This window comes from Strix aluco, chromosome 13, assembly GCF_031877795.1.
Source record: "Strix aluco isolate bStrAlu1 chromosome 13, bStrAlu1.hap1, whole genome shotgun sequence".
In the NCBI taxonomy this organism is placed as follows: Eukaryota; Metazoa; Chordata; class Aves; order Strigiformes; family Strigidae; genus Strix; species Strix aluco.
Genome location: NC_133943.1, coordinates 15,736,168 through 15,759,295, shown reverse-complemented (window position 1 = coordinate 15,759,295; position 23,128 = coordinate 15,736,168).

The window sequence follows — 23,128 nt, the reverse complement described above, 5'->3', positions numbered from 1 at the left end:
AGGACAAAACGTAGGTAATTTTGGGAACCAGTATAAAGCAGAAGGTCAACTTGGACCCTGACAAAACACAGGGTCCAAAACCATCACAAGCAGCTGGATATTGATACACATCAACTCCCTCAATCCCACCGTGGGATATTCTAAAGGTATTATATGGGAAAAACTCAAAAATTTTCAATATATACAACTCCAGGCAGTGCCAACACTATCATAACAGCTCAGACACTTGCCTTAAACTCTGCTCAGTGCCACCGTCAGATCAGCCTCTTTGTCTCTATCGTCTCCATTCCCTGTCTTCTCAGTTTCTCAGCGTTAACAAAAGTATCACAGCACCAGAAGTGCAGAAGGAATAGGACTAAAAGAATGTCACATTACCGCTTTCCCTGGGCTAATGTTAATTCCTATTCTCCCCAAAGTACTGGAATAGATTTGCTGTCAGCGTGCAGTCAAAGGGAGTCTGTGAGGCCCTGGAGAGATGGAGTGAGGGAGATTGTTATACTTTGCTAAGGAGTCTTTCTGCCCATAAAGGATGAAGGGAATCCACCCACATTATCCAAAAAAGGTGGGAGTCCCAGCTCCAAGCGACACTGCAATCTTCATCACAAAGTGAAATCCCTGTGGGCTTAGCTCCCCAGTGAGATCAGAGCAAGAGTGGGACTGGGGAAACAGTGAAGACAAAAACTGAAAGGTATCTCAAATCTCATTAATTCCCTGTCTAAAAGTATCCTGCTTTTTTTGGATTGGTTGGGTGTTGAAGCAGGGGTTGTGTTGTGAAAGTTTCAGCTGTTATCACCATCACTGATAGAAGTTCTTTTTAGAAATCAGAAATATGAAATTAATATAGTCATGCCCTAGGGAGCTTTAAGGGAAGAAGATTCACATCTTTTCAAGCAGGAGGCAAATCAGTTCTTAATTCAACTGTGTTTTGAAGGCACCCAAATTCACTGGATATTTAATTTCCATTTCTCTTAATCATCTAACAAACAGAGACTGAATCTCCCTATTTATTTACAAAGGCGATGCAGGCATGATGCAGACTTCTACATTGTTTGACTACTTTAACAACATGGACGAGGATCAATGGGAAACATACTCTTTGATGCCAAGATAATTTGCGTTTCAGTCTGACTGTACCTGACTGAAGCTGGCTCCACCAGTGTACCACCAGTGGCGTTTCAATACCGTATAGTTATTCTTTGTGAAATAAACTGAGACCAGTCTTGTATCCCTGAACCCCACAAAATCCTTGAATTAATTAGATGCTGAAAACAAATGCCCAAGGTTTTGCATACATACAGATATAGTATAGTCTAAAAAGTATACATTTCAAGTAGATACTATAGCTAGGTCCTATTCATACAATCTGAAAGATCTGTGTAAACCAGTATTAATAACATGGAAACAACAAAGGGAAATACTCTTCAGAAGAATATGTTTAAAAGTTGTGTAGATATATACATAAAATTCACCCGAAAAACTCTGAAACATTAAAAAACAAGAAAAAAACGTCAACACGTACACACTAAGTCAAATATCCTTAAATACCCAAGTCACTTTTTCTCTGCAACAATGTAATCTGTAATTCTTTTTACTGAGGTATATTTGTTATTTCAATGAAAAGCTAGCTGTTTTTTTTCTACTTGTTTACAGTAGAATCATGCACACAGTTTTGTGATACAGTATTTTTTAAGAATATGCTCTCTAACATATAGTAGTAAACCAAATTGTTATCAGTACTTGCAAGTTGAAAACATGAGAATGACTATTATTAGTTCATGGAGCTATTTGTTCAAAACAACTGCAAAAATGAATAACCTATCTCTAGCAGTACTTAAAAGTGCTGAATATAGAATTTAATATCTAAATTCACACTCAGTCTTTAATTTGAAGATTCATATAAGTACTTACATAACTATACAGAAACCATACTAAACACTTATGTAGTCCCTCAATGTAATCTTTAGCACATTTTGCAAGGAAGAAAAACTTGTCAATACATGTGCACATGCAGGTTGATGCCAACAGGATATACAGAAAAGGTTTGTTTTCAGGTACAAAAATACAGCATGCCCAGTTAGCTCAGCAGGATCTGTAGCTCTTAAAAAGTTTGGAAAATCAGACCACATTCTCCCCTAGAGGTAAACTCTAGAAGTCTGAAGCTGAAAATCAGTACCAAGTACATCAGGTAAGGATGAAGTACATTTGTCTTATGAAATATCTAGTAACTTCAACAATACAGAAAACAAATGCTCAGTGAGATTCCCCTGCCAGACACACACACGCACGACTTCAAGAATGCAAAAATCTCCCACAGAATTTATGTAAATATTTCCTGGAAGGGGCCTAACCTCATAACTTGATTCAGAGGTTGTATCAGTCAGCTTTGAAACTTCAGCTGCACTTGGGGATGATTTCTATACAGTTGCATTCCTCTGCCTGAAAATTGATATATGGCAAAATTAACATAGGAAAGCTTCCTAGCTCTCTCTTTTCTTGTCAGAACTGAATAATTAAGAAAATGAAAAAAAAAAATACACCTTATAGTTGTATCTCAAGAATTTGGAACCTTGCAAAAGTCATTCTACTGTGGAGAAAGTGAAATATGTAGTTTTAAAAAAGCAGATTACATGCTGGATGAAGAGTTCAGGCCCATCAAGTAAATGCACAATCTGTAATTCCTCTGTGTTTTCTGCAACAAACAGAAAATCTAAATTAATCTATCCTGTGGATAGATCTCCAACAAATGAAGGGAAGAAGAGCAGCAGCAATTTACACACCTGAAAGAAAAATAATTTTCATCTGGTGGCCCATGCACAACTCCATATTTCTTAAAAAGGCTTTCTTATTTCCTATTACTTAACCTTATTGTACAAACCAGTTAAATCTCTTTAACTATACTGCAAATACACAGTAACTCTTTTTTTTTGTATTTTTAAAACTTAATCTTTTATCATTCGCACTTCAAAAATGTTTGCATCATTGTCACAAACTGTTAATAAACAAGAAACTGTTGGTAAAGAGGATGTCTCGAACAACTCGAGTGGGTCACCCTGTGGGGCGGAAGCAGAGCAAGCTCTGCGGAGGTGGAACGTTGGGCCACTTCTCTCCCCCTCCTTCCTGTTATTGCTCAGAGACAGAACTTGCCTAACTGCACAGGTACAAGCCAGAGAAAATGAGAACCTTCTGGAACAACGTACTGTGTATGCATAAGAAAGACTATATAAATGCAACACCCCACGTGTGTCTTGTTGACCCACCACCTACGAACCAAGCTGGCTACTCTGCGACAACGAGAGATCCAAGGGTGGTGATTCTGCTTTTCCTATCCCCGCCTCCTCTCTTTGCTCTTTCCTCTTTCTGCCTCTCTCTCTCTCTTACATATATTCATGTGTATAAGTTTCGTAGGAGTTGAATTGTGATTGGTTATCATTGACAGGTCTCATGGCCAAAGTGCCTTTATTCCCTCTCCAGATGGTTATCAGTTGGTTGTTCACAGGTTGTCTCCATTCACTTACTAAAGTGGTCAGTTAATAAAGTCACCATTGTTCCTCTGAGTCATTGTGGTGACTCGGCTGCCCTGCAGCTCTGCCTAGCAGAGACCAGCTTCCATCTGCCTGCAGGCTCTCAGGGAATTCAAAAGATCCACCCCCCTTGTAACCCACCGCATGGGATCAGACAATCATCCTACAGACAATCATCATTCATACTTCATTTTCATCTTTGCCTCCAGCATTCTCTGTAAAACAGATGCACCCTATTGTACAAATGGAAAAACTGAGGCAAAGAGATCACAAATATTTGCAGTTTTTATAGTAAATCTGGAGAACAGTTGAATTCTACTTTCTTTTGGAGTAAATTTCAGGATTGCTAACAGATTGAAGTTTGAACTTAAGTCAATGGAAACTCTTGAAGCTCAGCATGTTAAAAACAAAAAAATAACAGAGTTATAAACTGGTCAAAAAGTCCCCCAAACTAACTGTAGTCCAAAGAAAGGCTTAGGGAAGTAGTTGAAGGTTCCACAACTCATCACTGTCTGAGGATTTTAAATCCCATTCATAAAGTTGTATTGTCTCAGAACCATAATTTTGTGTGTGGAAGTACCAAATAAAAACCCTGCATGGTCATTCTGTTTTACTTCATCTCTTCTTTCCATGGAATGGAGAAGGGGTGGACACAAGGAACAGGGATACAATACATTATTTTCTTTAGTACCTTTAGCTGGGTCCTGACTTTTCTTACCTCTTCATACAGAAGACTCAGTCATGGTCATTTCTGTCTCCCAAACAAACCAATACCCCAGTCTCATGTGGCAGAGTTATATGCAAGAAACTAAGAAATAATTTTTAAAATATTTTTCTTATTCAGATAAGCTTTGCTGTAAGCACTCAAGTAGAGTCAAATAGGAAAATATCTCCTCATATAATTATGTGCTGGTCCACTAACAGCCTCTGCAAATGAACACTTATATCTTCAGTATGATCTAATCATAATCGTAGAGCTAATTTTATCAGTGAAGGACAAGTTATAAATATGCAAGTCCTCTGAAATTTTTCCCCTTACTCATCTATTTCTTATTTGGATTAAGTATAAAACAGCTATTACAGAGAACTGTCTTACTTCACTCAACTAACAATTTACTCTTAAAAGAATCTTGAACACTGGTTTCTTAGCTCATGGCTAAATTACTTACTTGATGGATACACACGTTGTGGCTGCATATTTATAAATTTCAAAATGATCAGTCTTCAGAAAGTGATCATTATCTTGTTGAAGTCTTATAAAAACAGTTAATATATGAAGCATAAGAAAATACAAAGAGTTAAATCCACTTTAAATATATGGTTGGCCTCATTTATACATTTTCTTTAGTAGAGAAGCAGACAGTTACTATGAGTATTCAAGTGCATTCTTTTTTTACTCTAGTGTAATTTAGATACAATATCCCTTGTGTCTTCAAGTAAACTAATACTCTTGCTTCACAGAATTATTCATATGCAAGTGTACACAGTGGTCTTTTCACTTACATGCCACACTGTTGAATGAATACTCAGATGCTACAAGAGGAAAAAGCTATTTTACCTTCATAAACAACAGATACAATTGCATCCTTGCTATGTTTCCTTAGTCTTTTTATACTGCACATACCATATTTAGGTTTCTTATTTAATGCATTACCTAAAAAATTGTTTCGATATGCAAAAGCCTAAATTAATTATAGAGACATAGTGTCTTTCACGTAGTATGCCGTACTCTATTAATGCAATGTGGATCAGACTTCCTGCTGGCCAATCACAACTACAGAAGCTGTAACCCAACCTGCAGTGTAGCTTTGGACAAAAATCAGCTTCTGCAGCTCAGTGTAGTAGCATTTCAGCACTACACATCAGTTAAGGACTGCCCTAATCTGTTGATGGACCTGTTCAAGAGAATTCCTAGATACCACTGTATCAGGCAAGGGGCTACGCTCTTAATTAAGTAAATGGAAGCTTCCCTGAGGAGGTAAGATCAATTAGAACAGCCAGTCTCACACAACTATGACCAAAGGGATAGGGGATTTTTTGGTGGGGGGCTTTTTTTCCCCCTTTTTCATTTCTAAGACTCGGAGCTCATTGAGGGGCGAAGCTATAGCTGAAGCTTTGGGAACTTACACTACTACTGCAGAAGAGTACTGCAGCTTAACTGAATTCTGCCCTGCCTTATTTTCTACTCGTTTATATGGTAAAGTGAAAAAACAGGGTATGATATTTGTTGCATCTTATAGTACGTAACAACCTAGAAGACAGCTAGTACTGTGAGGTTTCCTAGGCTGCATCCAACTGCTGCTGCAATTCCTGAGTGTTTTGTTGCAAGGCTTAACAAGCACACATAAAATCAATCATTCATTCAGGTTGGAAAAGACCCTTGGAATCATCGAGTCCAACCATCAGCCCTACTCTACAAAGTTCTCCCAAATTAAAATAAACATTAAACGAAACATAGCAGGATTCTCCGGTCTAAAGAGATGAGAGAGACCTAGACCAATACAGCTGTTGAGATTTCTAAGCAATGTAATTCCACTGATTTTAGTGGCTGTCTTACTGGGGGCATCTCTACCCACTACCTGTATAGCTACTGTGAACAGAGCAGTCAAAAGAGAAATATTCAGACCACTGAAATTTGAAACCCAGTGATGATGATGAAACTGTGATTATTTTGATTCATTTATTGCTGACTCTATGCTTTTATTTATAGGTTGTTTTTTTTTAATAATATTAAAATTATTTTCCAACTCAGACTTGATCTTGGTTGGCAAGCAGGCAGGAAGGAAGAGTGTTGGAAGAGCAGACTTCTCCTCCCCCTTAACTCCCTTTCAAATCTGTTACTGTTTATCAAGTGCTATTTTCCTGGGATCATTTTATGTCAGAAAACAAAATGATACTGTCATTTTAAATACCTGGGGGAAAAAAAATCATAATAGGAATATGATATACTGTCCTAGTTAAGCACTTTCAAATTGATTTTGACACTTTTGGATTGATTTTGTCATAAATGTGTAAGACTGATCAGTAGGATTTCTGGGCTTGTGGAATAGGCATGGTTCAAAATCTTACAACCTGAGTATCAGGAGTAAGTGAAAATACCTTCCCTTTCTTTCCATTGCCACTACCTAATCCTCCATTACAACTCCTGCAAGAATAAGTGTCCCTGAAGATGTTTAATATAAGGACAGGAGAGATTATAAAACACTAACCTCCAGAATTCTGATATCCATAGAATGAACTATGAAAAATGCTGAAATATCCTGTATTTCATATCAAAAGCTTGGCTCAGCAGAGGATCAAGTAACTAACGCGAGTCTCTCTGTGTAACCAAAGAATAGTATTGCCACAGTTTCTCTTCATAAGAACGGATATTCCAGTCCACAGACTATTCAGAATTAAGCTCACAAATTTATAATTAACACTTCAATTGGACCTAACATTTTCGCAAGTAGGAAAAACAAACTCTTAAAATAAAAATGCAGTCTAAACATTGCTTTAGTTACAAACAGAACAAAACTGTGCTGAACCTGACTGTGAAACTGGTGTTCTGCTGGAAATGTAACTCATTAAATAACCATATTGGAAGATAAAAAGAAAGAAAGTCTCAGCAGAGAAAGATGAAGTTGTTAAGGCTGATTTTAAAAATCTTTCATTTGTAATAAGGTGTTATTAGTCTTCTAGGCAAAACACTTTGAAAAGTATGATTTTTATTTTGATAACGTCACTTGCTATGTCCATGTAGGAAATATTCCCCAATAGTCATTTGCTAAAGCTATGTGATGTGGGCATAAATAAATACATCACATTGTAAAAGCTGAGATAGTGTCTGTCTGTCCACCTGCCACAGAATTCACTTATTGCTTATTCAATATAAAGTCTGCTTCTATGATTTGGCACATCTTTATTCAGAAAGATGGGCTGATTGCTGACAACTTTGATGCAATAAAGACTGCTGCAGCATTACTGGAAGAAAGTCATTTGATAAATGTATATTTTCCATTTTGCTTAAAAGGAATCTATTATAAGTGCAGCTGCTTTCTGAATGAAATTAATGCCAAAGTGAAGCTTTGTATTACAAAGTAAAATGGGACTCGCTCTCTAATATTAGACTGAAAGGCATTGTTATGCAGCAGGAGGATTGAACTTTGACTCCTTCAAGAACACTGATTCATATAATAAAAAGAGGAAAAAAGACTTTAAAAATGCTAACATCCTCTTTTCAAAGCTTAGCAAAGCTGCTGTCCAGAAAACAGAATAGCAAATACAGGTTGTGTGCATCTCCAAAGAAGATATACCCTAAGGAATACTGTAAGGAATTCACATAACAAAATTCTCAAGATTGTTTTGAAGTTTTTGAAAGATACTGAAATGTACAACTGGGAGGAGAATCTCTCATACTTTTGCAGTCAGTGGTGATATGCATTCCTTATTTAAATGGGTTTAACCAAGCTATATATTGTTGGATTACAATTAAGATTTACCAATCCTTTATGATTACAACTCCATACATAAGAGGTTCTCCCATCCTTTTCAAGATTTCAAGAATATTCCCGTTCAACACTGACTATAAATGAGATTTTGTTCTACTTTCTATTTAAGGTGTGGTTTTGTCTCTGAAGCAGACAGAAAACAAGAAGGAATGGGGCTATCTGCTGGGGTGTGGGCTTTCAAGGACATTCCTTACCACCCTCTGTACCCATAACTGGTAGGACTGTGCTGTTGAGGGGTTCCTTTCAGACGCAATGACCATTTAATTTATTACAGCAATTGGAGTAACCCTGTGATGGGAGGCTCACCACAGGTGAGCCAAGAGGCTCGTGATCACTGTTCACATGAAAAACACGCAAAACGATCATGTCAGAGAATGTCAGAACATCTTTAGCTTGGCTACATCCCAGACAAGTGGTATTTTTGTTTTGAGATTTTCAAGCTTAGAACTTGAGAGTGCAGTTTCACCTAATGTTTTACCAAAAGTGGGTACATGTCCCAGTGAAAAAATTCAGTTGTGAAAAATTTTGCATTAAATTAAAAACTGTATTAATTAAGACAGTTTATTTGTTGACTATGAAGCGTCCTGTCTAAATACATTCTGGAAAAATCAAAGGATTTCAAAGTCAGAACCCAAATCAGGAACATTTTTGAAGTGCAGGGAAGAAAACCAAGTACTGCTCTTCTTCAACATCCTTTGCATTTTCTTTCAAGTTGAGCTACAATTTACAGATCCTTATCCCTTGTTTCTTCACAAAACTCATGCATTACTATGATTCTAGGAATATGTTTCCTCTTTTTTCTTTACAGGGTTTAATATATGACTGCAAAACGGAACAAAAAGATAACCATAAATTTTAACCCACAGCTCTCCAGCACCTTTCTATATTCAACCAAGTAAGACAGTTCTCAAGAGAGTGATTTTGGCTTTGACTAAAATCTGTGTTTCTCTTTTCTCTACACTGGAAGCTTACAGAGATCAGTCCCTCTGTTCACATTTGTAAATACCCCATAAAATGTTCTTCTTAAGAGCAGGTCCATCTGCTGCTATATGGAAGACAGACAGGTGGAACCCTGTGAGAGCCTACAAAAATAGGAAGTCATATACAATGCAGCCATGGCTTAAAAGTTGGAACATTTAAAATACAGTATATTCAGGGCTCTTACTTGCTCTGTGAGCTTAAAGACTCTGGTGTTCACACTTTCAATCTTTCTTTCTGCAACCACAAACAAATCTACATGGTGCAATGGTGTGCTGTGTCCAGGTAACTTAAAAGCAAATCATGTGTTAGTGCCCCAATCTGCCTAGACTATTTAAATGAGAAACTGATATAACTTTCTAGCACTGTTTCTGATACTAAAATGAAATTACTTAAGCAGCTTTAATATATACTTACCTTATTTACATAGTTTGAATACTGGTATCTGACATTCCCTTGGTATCTCCTGCTAGCAAGGGCCTTGAAAAACTTTACCTGCCATAAGCATTGGCAGTACATGAAAACTGGTAGGCATTTGCCTCATTCAGTCAGATGTCTGTGATGTTACATAAAAGTATTTCTTAGTTTTTCAAACAGAAACAGCTTTGACTATGTAATTGACAAAATAAAGAGTAAGATCTATATATATAAGCATTTTAATTATTAAAAAAAAGTCCTGTCACATCACCAAAACATTTTAATATGATTTGTTGAAAGTGAGGAAAAATAACCCATTTCAGGAAAGATTATTTCTTGATAATTACATGTAAAACTGTTCATTTTGTATATAAAGTTCTTTACAATTGTCTTCAAATTATTTAAAAGATACCTTAAAATCTTCAGTTACAGATTATTTTTCATAAGTGAAACATTCCAACATTCTTTGAACAAGAACTTTGGACTTCTACCAGCAAAAATTTTAATTAAGGATATTGAAATACTTTGTGGGAAAAAAATAAATTAGAAGTCTCACTGTTTCTAAAGAAAGATGTTCTTTCCAAGCAATGCTCATATTCTGGGAGAAAACTTTTCTGGGTGAAAAGTAACAACCAGACGTACTCCGCGGCTGTAGCAATACAAAGCCTCAAATTAGAGATGATATGCACCACTACGTCTTACTCCAGCTTAGAAACAAGAGCAATTTGCATCCTCTGTAAAGAAGAATTTTACACTGACACAGTTATACTAGTGCCTTCAAACCAAGCAGTGATGAGGAAGATCTAATATATTTTGCTGAATATCCAGATCTTATGCAAATTGAGGAGGGCTCCCATGTCAAATATTGTTAAGCTCCTTCTGCAGATTAGTTTTTATCTGCATCTAACTCTTCTTTGGCATCATCATTCAAACACTGGAATAATTTGCCTAGAGAGTCTGTGGTATCTCCATCCTTGGAGATATTCAGAACTACACTGGACAAGACACTGAAAACCTTAGCGAACTCTGTCCTACTCTGAGGAACAAGATGGACCAGAAAACCACCAGAGGCCCCTTCCAGCGTGAACTGTTCTATCATTCCAGAAGTAAACTAAGATTCCTTCCTTTAATATAGCAGAAAGGAACAGGACAGTAAAACCTCCACTCAATACATTCTGGAGCACCATATCCTCTTTCATACAAGTCTCACTAATGTGATTTTTTTCAGGTTTTATTTAAAACACCGTTTCTTAAAAATAAGAAAAAACTTACTTTCTGGAAAAAAGAAGGCAGGAAGAAAAGTCTATTTCCTATTTTACACATGGATTTTATACTTCCAAATGCTGTGTGTAAATTTGAGGTTCCCATTTCTGCTAAAGAAACAAACTCTAAATGTCAAACCGAAACCTGGATTTGGACTCAGATTTTATACCTCTGTCACAGGTGCGGATGAGAGGTGTTGCTTCAATGGTGAAATATGAACAAATGTCTGGTTTTTGCCAGTACTGTTTGCAAGCTTTTTCTCCTTATCTAATTTTTTCCTTAGAGACGTTAAGACAGGATAATCTCGATCACCTAGGGGTGTTTGTTGAGAAGCTCAACATGACCTAGCAATGTGCACTCAGAGCCCAGAAAGCCAACTGTGTCCTGGACTGCATCAAGAGCGGTGTGGCCAGCAGATTGAGGGAGGGGATTCTCCCCCTCTACTCCACTCTCCTGAGAGCCCCCTGCAGTGCTGTGTCCAGCTCTGGGGGCACCAACAGCAGAAGGACATGGACCTGCTTGAGCGGGTCCAGAGGAGGCCACGAAGATGATCAGGGGCTGGAGCACCTCCCCTGTGAGGACAGGCTGAGAGAGTTGGGGGTGTTCAGCCTGGAGAAGAGAAGGCTCCAGGGAGACCTTAGAGCGGCCTGCCAGTACTTAAAGGGGGCTACAGGAAAGCCAGGGAGGGACCTTTATCAGGGGGTGTAGGGATAGGACAAAAGCAATGGCTTTAAACTGAAAGAGGGTAGATTTACATTGGATAGAAGGAAGAAATTCTTTCCTGTGAGGGTGGTGAGACACTGGCACAGGTTGCCCAGAGAAGCTGTGGCTGCCCCCTCCCTGGAAGCGTTCAAGGCCAGGCTGGACGGGGCTGTGAGCAACCTGGTCTAGTGGAAGGTGTCCCTGCCCATAGCAGGGGGTTGGAACTAGATGACCTTTAAGGTCCCTTCCAACCCAAACCATTCTGTGATTCTATGATTTTATCTGTCTCAATGCTAAAATATATTCCAAGTGTTATATTCCAAAGCTTTCTTCTCTACCGTTTGTTGTCTCAGAATTTCCTTCTTAAGCCTTCAGAAATAGAAGCAGCATCACTTTTCCTCAGTTTGTTCTATCACAATTTGTTATGTATCAACATTTTAAACTTTTGAGCAATCTAGACATGATTTTTTTTTCCGTGCATTTTTGCTTTTTGTGCCTGTAAAATATTTAGGAAGGAGAAAGAAGTCTTTTTAAAAGAATACTCAATATTTTCTCCTTATTTTGCAAGAGAAAAGCTGTCTTATATACCGTGAAAAAGTCCCTCCTCCTCCTTAAGAGACTTGTTTGTAAGATCACAAGTCTCAGTGCAGCCACCTCTTTCCGCATGTTATCTTTTGTTTCCCTGCTTTGTGTTTGCGCTTGCAATAGTCTGTACTTTCCTGCTGGATAGCTGGCTAACTCATTTCTAATATTTAAACGTTTTAGGTTTGCTCTCATCATGACCCTAATACAGTGCATTTACACTACACTCAAAGGAGATGAATAGCAAGCCTACCAGATAAATGGCCACAGACTCACAGCCTTCAAGAGACTTATTCACTGGAGTAACAGTATTAGCCCGCAAGGGCACTTTCAAAAGCTTTTCATGTCTTTCTACATTCCTGTTTCCAATCTCTGTCATTATTGGGTGATGTTGCTTTCAGATGGTTAGGGCTTTTGGTCACTGCCAGCTTGGAAAGATTCATATTTATGACCTTGAACTGAAAAGCTTCCTATTGCACTTTGGCCACTTGCACCATTCCTTCCACCTTGCCACTCATGTAACATTCAAACTAATTTCCTTTCCTCTTCAGCTTAATCACTCTGTGCTCTTACATTTTGGTACTTGTGGCTGCCTGTAAATACAAGGGAGCCACCAGGATTGCAGAAAATAATAAGGCTACTGTTGTAGTTGTTAGTGGCTGTTTTTAATGGCACCGTACTCTATGCTGTACAAACCAAAGAAAAAGAGTGCTTCGTGCCACAGACAATTCACAGCCTAGGAATCAATTCATAGACTAGTGACTCACACACATATACCTGATTCAACTCTTCACCTCTGTCCAATTTGTATGTACATACCCAGTATAAAATCTGAGCATTTTATGTTATTATGTCCTGCTTTACTCTTTTCCTACTAGATGTACACATAAAGCTCACTGTGACATGCACAGGGGGGGAAAAAAAATCATTACTGAGTCTGTATCATTATGCAAGGCTAATTTGTATCAGAAGTGTGCATACACATTTCTGTCATATTAGCCAGGGTTCACCACACATCCAGATTTATGATTTCCTGTTGGCTTTGTTTTGGCTGTGAATGAACAGATGAACTCTGAATTGATACTAAATTGCTGCTACAACAAAAAAATACCTGGCATGTAAGGACATCTGTCTTGACAGGGTATCCGGTTAAAGGCTATTCAGCATAAAAACAAAGAGAAGAGACAGAAAAAGCAATAAATCACACCTAGATAAACAAATCCCAAGAAACAGGAGATGCTGAAGACAATACCAGAAAGAGAACTCTCAGGTTCCTGAATAATGGGCCATTGAAGGAACTATTCAAAGTCCTGAAGAACTGATAAGAAGGGGTGGAAACAAGATTACTGAGTCTCATATGAATGACTGATTTTATTGCAGAAGGGTTTTGGGACTGTGCAAAATTTATGGGATGTTTTAGGCATCTTATGGGAACATCTGAAAGATTGCTTAAGGTCAAGGTGGACTGGGGAGAAGCAAGCATGGGAAGATGGAAAGGAAGGTTAATTTAAAAAAAGAAGGAAAAAAAAAAAAAGGCTGGTTGCATATAAACAAATTGCTGTTCATTACACTTGTCTGGCCAAGCCCTGTGCCTCATAACTGCAGTCTTATGAAACCCCATCCTCATATTTTCCATGTAACTTTGCTCTCAGGTGTGTTTGTGTGATTCACTAGCAAACTTCAGGCTCGACTAGCCAGTAAGTCCTAGAAAGATGTGAGGCTGGAGACAGGGACAAGATAAACAGGGCTTAGGTTCTAGGCTTGGATTCAGTGTGGACTTACAGTACCGTGGAGGGCTTAAAATACCTACGTGAGAACTTCGACCAAGCTGCAGTAGCTGGCAAGCAGAAAAGACTAGAAACTCAAAAAAAACCAGGCTGGAGACTGAGGGCCAAAAATCGGGGCATCAGTTCTACATGGTTTTATAGCCAAGCTTTTGACGGCTCTGCAAATGTAAGAGTGACTGAGAATCAAGACAGAGAGAGTTTATAAATATATATTTGTATGTGTATATAGTCAACTTCCTAATGATTTAGAGAGGATGAGCATGAGTGGGCTGTGTCGTTCATGGTCACCTAAGTGCTGTGGGTGCCAATAAAGGCAATGCTCTGTGTTGATCTATGTATCCAAGCATGTGCACGGGAGGTGTGTGTGTACATGCATATGTGCATCTATCAGGAATACATACACAGCCTCGCTATTGGCACGACCTGCAAATGGGAACAGCAGAAAACAAACTGGGAAGGAGAAATCCAGGCTCCCCCAAGAGCCTTAGCCAATTTTTGATCTTTGTTACAACAATGTAAACAGACAGTAACTCCATGGTTTTCTGTGAAAAGGTGTGAGCCTGTTTACACTTACAGGAGGCCTCAGAATTTTTTCTCATATTCAGTTTTTTCTAATTACTCAACTGCAAATTTTCAACTTCAACCTTTCTTGTTTGTTGATTTTGTTCTACACCTTCTAAACTCTAAAAGGATGAAGTGGAAATAAAACAAACACACTATGAAATTAATCCCTTTGTTCCAAAGATAGCAATCAAAACACATTCAATTGATGAGGCTATAACTAGGGAAGTGGAATTACCAACTCTTGGAGTCTGTGCCAGGTATAACATAATACAATATCATAATAATTATTACAAAGAAAGAAAAAAGGAACCACAACTGCCATAGCATCAATATAACTCAATTACTCCTCCAGTCCAAGTTGCTGGAATATAACAGGTTATTTTAACCACTTATCTGAAACTGCAACAGCAGTGGGAGCACTTTAGCAAGTGTTGTCAGGACTGTGGCCCTACTTAGCTGCATCCTATGCTGATATCTGATTGGACACAACATAATTTGCCTGGACCTCCACATCACTATTGCACAGGACTGGATATTTCTAGAACAAGGATGGACATGAGTGGTTCTTGCAGATCTATGTAATCGCAGCGACAATGACTTTCCTAGCCTTTTGGTGATAACAACTGCTGATCCCATGTCTCCATTGCGACAAAGACTGCAAAAGACCAGGTTTCTAGATATGCCAGCGCTATAAAGCTCGTTAAGTATAGCGTACAGGCAACACCCTTTTTCCCTTACTGTTGCTTTATCTGGCTTTGTTTTGGAAGCCTGGTAACTAAAATAGCTGGTGTTGATGTTACAGCTACATGTTTTGAGTAGCAACTAGACAGAACTCAGATTTCTGAGTAATCCTGTTAGCAAGAGAACACTAACAGAAACACTTCTATTTTTTCTTGCTCAGAAGCTAACAAGGAGTTAGCTGGCAGAACCCACACACAAAACCGTAGCTCTGGGTCTTATAGGAGCTTCTCTCAGATGCTCAGGCTCTTACAGCTTCCCTCTTTATCTATTGTTTTACCAGTTCAACTACAAGCCAACCCTCCACATGTACATATATTCCATATAACACCCCATGGAAATCCTTGTCATCCACATTCCAGGAGAGCATTGCATTGCCTTTGTTACAGCTGAAAACATATGCCTAATTGCCTTTTACTACTCCTTACATCAAAATAATCTTAGTATGCACTAACAGTTTTTAACCCACTCATATTATGTTTGCCCATCCTTGTGCACTGATACAAGTACACTTGGCTGAAAGGGCCACAAGGAACTGAGGATGTCTCTGCTGAAGGAAAGAGTGAAGAGAAGACAAAAAGCAATCTGAAGGTGGACTGCAGTACCTACTACAGCAAGAAACCTGTGGCCAGCCCTGCAACCTTTGTGGTAGTGGTTCTTCTAATGCTAAGACAGAGAGAATTCCCCCTGTTTTTTCTAAATATGATAATGTGAGAGTGCAAAAGGACTAAAAAACTGTACTCTGGGTAAGGTTTCTGCTGAGCAGTTTTAATGAAAAGGGGCCCATAAAGTCATTGTCCATTTAAACACCATTACTGTATTTTTCATCCACCTTACTATAACTGCTAACTTGCTCTCTTTCTCTATCCTGTGACAGCATAGCAAACTGTGTTAAACCAAAGTAAGTTTTAAAAGATATTATAATACAAGAGCAAAATGAGAGTGATTAAGTTCTCAAACCCCATTCTTCCAGCTCCTCCTCCATGTCCATTTTGAGACAAGAGTTAACAATGCAACTATGAAGAGGCTACTGTTTACAGCTTGCAAAATATATCAGAGACTAATTTCCAAGCATCATTATTCTATCCTGTTCAAGACACAAATTAAAAAAAAAAAAGTGAAGGAAAGAATGGCAGCAGCAATTAAAATACCCTGCAAGAACTGATATGATATGATTTCAGCCGGACAGCTTCTGCTGCTTTTTTCCAGCTCTTTTTGGGGGTGATAATCAATATCTTCATCACTTCTGGTATTTTGCCTTACATACAATAGCATCTTTAGGGAATGGACAGAAATAGCTATTTGACTCAAAAATAATTCCTTAACTGAATATATTTAGAAATGTGTTTTTTCCTGTGCTTAGAAGGAGACACTTGAAAAAGATGCAATCAAAGTATAGAGGGATGTGCTGTGATAAAAAAATGACAACACAGCAACTGTACCGTCCTTCTAGCATGAGGAAAACAGCTGTGTGTGCACATGTATGCAGACATGCTCACACCCAGTTTCAGGGCTCAGCAAAGTAGTTGGTTTGGCAGTTTTGTAAGTTCAGTAAAAATGTATGTAATAAGAGTGAAAGTATCTTTGCAATTCCCCTCTGTGACAGGCTCTTCTCTAAAACCGCAATGATGATTCAAGCCACCAAAACTAATCCTTTTTGGCTTTCCTCTCTGAAACTGGCCAGACTGAAGAGGAGGGTACGGTGGCAGGGGCCCTGCAAAAATGCATGCGCACCTGTGGAAGCCCGCGGGGACTCAGAGCCACCCCATGCAACTAACACAACCCCCTGCACCTTGTAATCACTTTATGACTCTCCTAGTCTGGACTGAATTTGAATAAGCAGCCCGCAGGTGAAAGACTGCTGGTTTCATTCCTGTTCCTTTAAATCAGATTATGTGGCTACATGACTTTAATTTTTTTTTAAAGACGTAAAAAGGCTTAGGAAGTGAGTGAGCCCAACGTGTCTCGTTCCTTCGTTTGCTTTTAAGATAAATCACGTCTACAAGGATTATAAGTGTTATACTATTTTTACTGCAAGTTCTGGTAAAGGTGCTTGAAAGAAAATAAACATCTTTCATTAGCTAAAAATTTTTGCCTTTCTCAATGTAGTCAAACTAATGCAATGACATTCCCTACCCCAACATCAATAATACATGCTCAAAACAAACACAGAATTGTATATGCAGAATTTTACTAAATAAAATAAATAAATATGATTGTATTCTTAGGTTTAAAACAACTATTCAGCATCCTATCTCAGAACTGATCTTTGGAGGTACTAATGAGTGTATGAAATTTTTCTCAGCCTTCTTCTAGTATGTATCTTCCCCTTCTATAAACGTACCAAGGAAATTTATTATTGTATCGGGTCTGGCTGAGCCAGAATTGGTTTTCCCCTGTAGCAGCCCTCATGGTGCTGTGTTTTATGCTGGGAGCTGGCAGGGTGTTGATAGCACACTGGTGTTGTGGCTACTGCTGAGTAGTGCTTACACAGCACCAAGGCTCTTTCTGACATTTCCCCCCCACAGTGGGATGGGGTGGGCAAGATCTTGGGAGGGGACACAACCAGGACAGCTGACCCGAACTGACCAAAGGGATATTCCATACCATATGACGTCTGCTCAGTATAAAGCTGGGAGAAAGGAGGAAGGGGGTGGGGTCACCCTTGGTCCTCCGAGGCAACCACTACGCGTATCAGAGCCCTGCTTCCTGAGAAGGCCCGACATCGCCTGTTAATGGGAAGTAGAGAATAAATCTGTTTTCTTTTTTTTGCTTCGGCGCGGGGACCTTTGCTTCACTTTGCTTATATTAAAACTGCTGTTGTTTTACCCACAAGGGTTGTTTTGTTTTCCTATCTTATTTTCTTTCCCTTCTTTGCCCTATTGAGAAAAAAAGGGGAAAGGGGTGGAAGTGATAGAGCGACTTGGTGGGTACCTGGCATTTAGCCAAGGTCAAACCACCACAATTATTAATGCAGTCAGTTGGACCATCTTCCCCTTCACACTTGAGCAAAACATTATGAAGAGTGACTAAGCCAGGACTTCCCATACATTGGAAGACATTGGTTTTATTATGTTTTTTTCCTTTGGTAAGGATTATTATTTTTATTTATTTATTTGTTTGTTTACCTAACATAAATTCAAAAATTAATTTAGTCATGGTGTTATCAGCACTATGCATTAATGACTTAAGTTTCAATTTCTAGAATAGCTCCAGAGACCAAATCTAAATAACTGGATTAGTCAAAGGACAAATCCACACACGTATGGATTTTTAATAGCTTTTATACCTAGATGGCCCCTGGCTCCCGACAAGACCGCGATAGTTTTGGCATCTGTGCTGCAACACAGCGACTGCTGAGCCCCAGCTGAGCGCGGGGCAGTGACACGCTGCGGGGCAGGCACACGCACGAGTGGCCTCAGGTCACACAACAGCACAGAGAGAGAAATAAGACAATTTGGAAATGCCTAGTTTTTATCCTAGTTATTTCTCTTTACTTTTTTTGCCTTCTCTTTGATTATAAGCAGTACACATCATGAGCCAGCTGCCCACAGGAGAGACCTAACTGCAGGGTGGACATACAAGATGCAGCATTAGGGGTACTGCAGACGACAGGCTCAGTAGCTTTCATGGGAGACACTCGTGCATCACCCAGAGCTGTACAAGTAAATTTACAGTGAGGAACGGATGCTGTCGTGCAACATTCCCTACTCGGCTCTTTCTTCCATATGCTGAAGTTAGGGAACAACAACAAACAGAAGTACCAAATTCTGCAGTCTTTGCTTGCTCCTATTTACTAAACAATATTTTTCATAGCTTCTTACTTCTAAGATCTTAATGAATATGATTTCATTAATCCTCTGTATTTTAGACTGAATGAGCTGTAGAGAAATCAAGGAACACACACCACACTCTGGAGACACAAAGTTACTTATTAAAATTGTTTTAGACATTTATCTTTCGGGGCTCTTTTCAAAAAAGAAATGAGCCTTCCACAATCCTTATTGAAATCTAATGCAACACGGGAGATGTGTACTAGCTACTTCTGTGATAATCATTGTGTGAATGTGCACAGTAAATTAGCTAACAGAACAAGATCTTTCATGAGAGCCTTAAGAAAACATTCGATTATACTGTCAAATATACCTGGCTAGGTAATTACACTGTTGTGCAGTAAATGCTTTACCATTTAGAGACACAATATCAACTGCTCACAGTGCACACAGTTCTCTTCAGTACACTAGGGCTTTTTTCCTGACTATGAAACACTAAGCGGAACTGGATTGCCCAAGGATTTATTGTGTCATGACAAGATGTAACTAAAACTGATTGAGAGTTTCCTCATGCTGGGACAGTGTTCTCTGAAGAAGCTGCAAGGCTACTCTGAGGTGCACAACAGATAAGCTATATATCCTTACTGCTATTTATTTATTTCATCTGCTAAGCTTCTCAATCTGCATTTTCATGAGTTTTCAGTAAAATGATGGAATCCAAATGGAAATAATCTATCTGGCTAACAAGGGTGCACCAACCAGCTAATTGTATAATCTAGTGGAATACAAATGAACAAGGAAATGGCTCTGAGCTACAGCACAATTCAAAGTGCAACAGTGAGAGCAGGAAAAAAGATAGTTACAGCTGATCATTTATTGCAGTAGTGTCTAGGCAGGAAGAATCAAGAGCAGTAGGCAACACACCAATCCCCCAGATTACCTCCTAGCAGGTTAGTTTCCCTGTAGTATTTCGTTAACAAAACACAATGGTGTTAATAATAATGGGGAAAAAAAAGCACATGCACATAATGCAATGTAGTCAAATAATCTTCTTTTGACAACGGTAATTAAACGGTGATGTTCCCATTTTCAACAATCACATTGTATTACTTAGATCTATTCTGCAATAATTGTTTTTTTCTCCTGTAAAATGATTTTCAGCTGTAAAAAAATTAAGCAGATTCATATAGTCTGAAAAGGTCAAAGAGACTTGAATCTGAATGCTCTTATTTTTTATACTGTTGACCTACAGGGTTAAGATAAAAGTCAGTCTCCATGACGATATTCATAGATGACTTTTTAGAGGTAACTTTGTTCAGAGTGACAGAAAGATACAGTAGTTTGAATACAAACTCTGGGAGTGAAGAATGAGGACAAATACCTCCCTGAGGAAAGTGGGCCTAATCCAAGGTCCATGGAATTAATTAGCATCAACATTAGCTTTGCCTAAGGGGCTAAAGCCTCTCTTTTTTTTTTTTTTTTTGTTGGCCAAGCTGCATATCACAATATAGGCTGGCATCCAAAACCACGCTTCAGTCATCTTTGTTAGCTAATCCATTTATGTATCTAACACTTAAAAAGAAAAAAAGAAACAGCATTTATAATGATGGTGTATTTTTCTCACATTTGATCTGCTTTCATTTCAACTGTTACCCCTTTTAAGGCAAAATAAAATACTCCCTTGCAGCAATCTGAAATGGGCAAATATCTGTAGATTATTTTTACTATTAGAAGAAATTTTGTACTTTCACCAATTTAAGTGTAACAAACTTAATCCATGCTTGCATGAGAATGTAGTATCACCCATCCAAATAATTTGCATTAGCAACTTCAAAAGTTAAATGACAAAGATGTGCAATAGAAATTGCTCATATAACATGACAACGGACCAACAGCTCACTTGTATTTGGGGCAAATAACAACTGACCCTGCAAGGTGCCTTGCCAGTGGAGTGTAGGTCAGCTGACAGTGCCACAGTGTTACAGCTGCCACTGTCATATTCTGTAACTTCTTTCTGTGTGATTGCTTTCTATCTATGCTACATGAAAGCTGCTCGTAAGATGCTTTAACTTCATTCAACTGCAAAAGATACAGGGATTAAAAATCATGTACAAGAACAACCTATTATGTATCAAAGTGTCTCCTCATCTATCAGGTAACATTGATCCACTATCTCTGCAATGGCCCTGGGAAGCTGTGTTCCTCCTTCATCAGCTTGATTTCTGCTATGCAAGGAGAGAAAAATAAATCCAACAAGCAGCTATCCAAAATTGTAGGACCTTATTAGACAAAACTAGCTTAAAGGCCTACTGAGGAACATGCAGGATATCCTTCTATCACAAAGCCTGACTATAACCATCCATAAGATACAGCCCTTTTATGCAGTGCTTGGTTGGAAGTTTTCCAAATCATCTTCTAGCACAGAGAATTTCACCATTCTTGGAAACATGCAGAATGGTAATGTGTGAAATAAAATGCCAAACCTTAACATGATCAAATTAAAATATAAAATAAATTAGCAGTCATTCAGCTACTTCTGAATATACCTATTACCGGTGGTTCAATGGCAGGCCAGCATTGCAAAATTCTATTCACTGAAGACAAATCTGGATGGACTGTGCTGGTCTAAAAGATCAAAGAAAAAAGGTAATTGTTTTAATTGCTTAATAAAACCTCAATGAACTGATCACCTATCATCCTAAATGAAATCTTTACCATAATCATCGGAAATCCAGTGAACTCCATCAATCTTTTAAGATCAACTATTTCAAAAACTAGATCTTTACTTGATCTGAAGCAATATATAGATCTGAACTTTCATCACTAGTAGTTTACAGTGATTAGAAAAAGGTAATGGATTAGACTTTAGAAGTCATTTATGTGGTTATATATGGGCATAGATATTCAGCAATTACAAGAACCTAGCCATATCCTCCTTTAAATCTAAGACTTGCAGCCCTTTTTCTTTGAATAGACTACCAATAGTGGCAAGCCAGAGAACATGCAGGAACAGTAAAGACTGTTCTTCCATTCTCAAGAATGGAAAAACAAGAGGTAGAGGAAACTATGCAAACAGCTGCTGATGCCTGGAAGTCCCTTTACTGTTCCTCCTACAACAGCTTATACCTTTACAGAAGCAAATGTTCCTTTAATCCCCTACAGACCAAGTATTATCCTCCTTTTTAAGAATGAAACGAAAACGGAATAAATTACGTCTTTTGGTCCAAACAGCAAAATCTTGATGGCAGAACTAGGACTGAAATTTTTAACTCTCTGTGCATTAACTGGAAATACTTAGCAGTTTTATCTTTAATTTTGGGAGGAATATGGGATTTTTACAGTCATGATGCAGTACACACCTGATTTTTTTATGTTCTATTAATGCTAATATTTAACATGTTGAATATCTTACACAACGGCAAGAATAAAAATAATTTATTGTCTATGATCTCCTACAGCCTGTGACATCTACGAAATTCCTGTATCATCCTGACTGGTTATAACACAGATACAACATCTGGGGACAGAAGAAATGAAATTCTGTGCTCTCGGTGCTAGAGTGCCTGTCTGAAAATTACAAAGATAATAATCCCTCTGTAAGGGGAAGGTGACCATGAAGCACTACACTTTGTATAAGCAGGATCTGCTAACTGGTGTCTTAGAGGAATCATATGCATCCTTCTCATAGCTTTGAAAAAGGCTACTTACATACGGACTTTTCTTGATGGACTCAAATATTCTTACTTAACTGTCTCTTGGAGGAAAAGGAAAAGTGAATGAGGAGCACCTTGAAGTGATTGATGACAATGTTCAGCGCATTTGTGGGACAGCTCATTAGATACTATAAAAAGGGCCCCTCACAATGTACATTAAAGAATCCGAGGGGAGCACATTCTTGATAAGTTTTAGATCCCAACTCAAAGGCACCACGCCAGCTTTCTAACAATGGGGTGAGGCCAATGTGGAACACTTCAGAAGGATTTATACGAATAAGGTGTTCAACCATGTATCAGGGATGATCAATGAGGAAGAAGAGAGAAACTTCTCTACTGATGTTACAGACCAGATAGAGGAGACTGCACAATATGATAAAAATAAAATCAACCTTCTAAGTCAGAAGATGATAACTTCTGTAACAGTCACCCCTGCCATCACTGCCTCTTTTTCATGATTTTTCTTTTCATACACAATAATCTTCTATACCATCTGAAAAATAAGTCTGGGTCTGGTTACTAGATCTAGCTTAACAAATGACCCAATTTCTCCAACTGTCATTTCCAATGACGAATCATATTTATACATCATTTTTCATT